Raw genomic sequence first — 4,158 nt, 5'->3', positions numbered from 1 at the left:
CATTCGCCCAGCCGCAGCCGCAGCGGCAGTGGCGGCCGCGCTCCCGGCTCGCAGCGAAGCAGAGACACCAGGAGGCGGCGGGGGTATAGTACTGGAAGCACAGGGCGTGCGGAGTGAAGTCAGGCTGATTGACAGAGGCGCTGCCACACGGCGCAGCCGGGGCCGCGGGGAGCGGGGACGGGCCGCGGGGAGCGGGGCCGGGACCGCCCGCCCCGCCGGGGCAGCCCCCGCGCCGCCCCCGCCGGGCTTCCCCGGCCGGCACCGCCCGCCGCTCCCCCGCTCCGGGACGGGGCCCGCCGGCGGGGACGGGACTTGGCAGAAGGCGCTTTTTGAGGCAAAAAAGAAACGCCCCCGCACCGGGCTCGGGACCCCCGGGCGTTGGGGCAGCGTCTCGCTGCCGAGCCCCGAGGGCTGCTCCGTCCCGGCTCCCGGCTGTGCATCCACTGGTGGTCAAGAACACCAGAGACAGACAAGGGAAACTTAAAGCATCTCGGAGCGAGTTTTGTTGGAATCTTGGTTTCTAGTTGACAGCAAGGACCCAAATGGAAAAAGTGCCATCAGCAGAGGCAAGCCACAATCAGAGATCATTATCTGATCTGATAAATTAACTCTAAGCAGCCATTTCACACGAAAAATTGCTTGGACTATTAGCTAATAAGACTGAAATTACTCGCTGCAAAGCCATCTTATATTAAATATCTGCAATTAGAGAGATAGACCCTGAAAGTGTTTAGGAATACTATAAATGAGATATAGAAGAACATTTTTTAAAATTATATAGAAGAAGATTTTTTTAAATTATTAAAGAATCAAGAGTGGCCTTTATGGAAAAAAACAAGTTATATTTGTTTCCATATGGCCAGGATAAATGCCATATCGCTTATTCCCTTCAGATAATGTATGTATTTACTCAGCTGTTTCATTACTTGGATCATCTGCTGCTTTCACCACTTTACTCTTCAACCTTGCAGAATCCTATCTGCCCTTCTCATGCTCCCGCTGGTCCTGCCAGCCCATGGCCTTACCTGCCACGGGCTGATTCACACTGTACCTGCATGTGTTATACCCCTCTGGAAATCCACATGCAATGGCTTCCTGCGGGAAGCTGGTCCTCTGCCAAGGAATTTTCCTGGGTATCCATGACTATTCTTTCTCCTTTGTGACTAAAGTTCCAATTATTACCTTCCATCCCTACATTATGGACACAGGTGAAGGCTATAGAAATAAAATAACAGCAAGCCAGTCTGCTCACTGCCCATGATGAGGTTTTATGGACTCCAGCCCTGGTCAGTTATGGCAGCACCTGATTTCTGCTTGCTTGGTTTGATGTTCTGGTTTGGTTTTCTCACTTTTTAGGTTAAGAATAAAACAGGAAAGATTATTCTGAATAATGGAGTAGATCAATTTGTACATTGCATTCAAACATCCCTTTGCTTATCATTTCAAATGACCTCTGTTTGGGATTGCTATCTGCACCAGGCTTCTCCCAGTTCTTCCTTTTGGTTTGGTTTTCTCTTGGCTCATTTTTTTGTTTTCTTTTGGTTTTGAGTCCATATTGAGCAGCTTCTCTTACTTAAAATCTCATATACTTTCATCAGTACACAGCTGGTAAAGTTCCAACTTCATTTTTATTGGACTTGTATTTTAAGCTGATGATGTGGCTTTTTTATGTTCCATCCATCCCATCCTGCTCAAATTGAAATAACTTCTGCACATAAACTTGAAAGGGAGAGGGGATGGTCCTCTATATCTGAAATCAAAGTTCTTGTTTGTACATCATGTATCCAGAAAAAAACAAGGACACAGAGTAGGTTATAGAAATACAAAACAATCTAGCCAATACTTCTGCTAATTAAGATGGATTTTTACTCTTGAAAATACCGGAGGTTAGAAAACATGCTTTAATATGGATAACAGCTGTACTGCAGAGTAATGATATAAACAAAAAGAAGCAGTAACTGCCTTCATGTAGTTTATTTCTATACAGAAACCAAGTCCTATGTGCACATTTGTTACCTTATCATACATGGACAAAAGCTCCGTGGGCTCCAGGGCTTGGGGGTACTGTTTTACCACCTTCTTTAAAGTGTTAAACAAAACTAATCTGAGAACAAGTCAAACAATGGAGCCAGATATGCCGTTGGTAAAATCTGTGCTTCCACTGAAGTCACTGGAATAAATCCTGATCCCCCACTGAAGTCAGTGAGAGTTTTGCCATTGACTTGAGCAGAGCCAAGATTTTCTGCAATAGATTCCCAGTGCCAATTTAGACCAACTGAGAATGTGCCACATGGCACAGCAATGGGCCCATTATCCTTCAAGAGGAAAAATGGATCCGTGTTTGACCCTGAGAAGGTGGTCCAGAGCATGCCAACCACCACAGAGCCTGGAGGAGTGAAATTCAAAAAGTTCTTACATCCCTACTCTTACAGCATCATAGCAGAGAAATTCAGGGAAATATCCTCACCAAAACCAGTTCTTCCCCATTTCCTGAACTAGAATTCTTGACACAGGCAGTCGAGGTTGTGGCCTGGGTTTCCTTGGTAGGACCTTGCCATGGCTGGCTCCAGCAAGATGTTTCAATTCCTTTTATAACTAACTAGAGAAAGTCAATGTGAAATGTAAGGACTGCTGCATTACTTATAGTCCCTGAACCTCTAAATTAAGGGATGTGAATGAAGTAAGGTCATATTTATTGGAATGAAGGGAGGAGGACTAGATAGTGCAACTGTGCACTATCTGAGTTTGATCTGAGGGCACGGCTGGGCTGCTGCCAGCCACGACTACAATCACACAGATGTTTGCCTTCACTGGATACAGGCATACAGAAAAGAGGAAACGGTGCTCTGTGTGTCCTGAATGAGTACCCAGGCTGAAGGAAAAGTGTTCTAGCAGCTTATGTTGAAATACCCAAAGCAGTTTTAAACAAGCTGAGGTACAAACAGCCCTATAACTGAACCAATGCGAAGTTCAGCACAGATCGACAGAGCATTTACTTGGATTTACAGATCTTCTAGTCCTCACCAAGTTTGTGCTATCTGTTCCTGTTCCAGCTAGGGTACATCTGCAAAAACTGCAGCCAGACCTTCCCTTGGAGATGTTCTGACAACATTTAATTTTGCTTAGGAAAATGAAAAGATCCTAAGCTTAAATCTTCAACCACTGCTGTGAAGGTGTTCAAAATACCACACTTATAACTGCTCATTGCAATGAGAAATCTTGCATTTGAAATTTCTAAGACCTCGCTGTTTTCAAGGGAAAATCACTCTTTTCCATACATTAATGGGGCTGTGAGGGGAGATGCTGTGCTGCAGCACTGTGCCTTCTGCAAAGGGGACATCATCACCTGAGCAGGTGACTTAGAGGCTGCTTACAGCCCTCATGACACAAAGTAGTCTGAGCTCCCAGGCTAGAGGCTCCCAGAAGGGGAGTTCTCAATCCTGACCTCCTGATGGAGAATGTGGTACTTGTCTGCACAAGGACTGTGTGTTACCTGCACTATGTTTCTCATGCATATGATTGTCTTTGCTCTCTCACCCTTAACTACTATGCACACTTTGTGGCTATGCAACGTTATAAAGCTTAATAAAAAAGAATTAAAATTAAAATAGGGTCCCAGTTCATTTCCTTCGCACTTGGCATTTCCAGGCTTCATATTGTTTGAACCCTTTTGCCATTACGTGCCACTATGATATACTACCTAGAAAAAAAAGCATGTATTTAATGCTGATTTTGAAGCAGTGCATGCTAAAGAGCAGTAATTAAAACTGGAACAGTCCTGCCTTTCCCCCCCTTTACTTTAGCACAGTAATGAAACAATCCATCACACAAAAAATAGTCCAATGCAACAATTAATAAATTACCAAATTATCAAGCTCTTGTTAATAATTTCACTTCCACTCCCTTTTTTAGAAAGTGCCAAAGAAATATTCTAAGGTAAGTAAAGTGATAATAAACTAAATTAAAGCAGTAGTATCCAGGTTAGTCACTTTGATTCCTGAAGTAAGAAATTAGGTAATATTACAAAACATTAAAATCTTTAAATGGTAGCTAATAAAATCCTGCCTTCAACAGCAAACTGTTGATTGAATGTATAAAAGAGAGGCATGCCCTCTGCCTGCCCATCCTGAGATTTCTGAGGACCAGCTCCTCAGCCCT

Source organism: Neopelma chrysocephalum, unplaced genomic scaffold, assembly GCF_003984885.1.
Source record: "Neopelma chrysocephalum unplaced genomic scaffold, ASM398488v2 Primary Assembly neopelma1_63, whole genome shotgun sequence".
Lineage (NCBI taxonomy): Eukaryota > Metazoa > Chordata > Aves > Passeriformes > Pipridae > Neopelma > Neopelma chrysocephalum.
The sequence above is the reverse complement of the archived record's forward strand: the minus strand, read 5'-3'. Positions refer to the sequence as shown.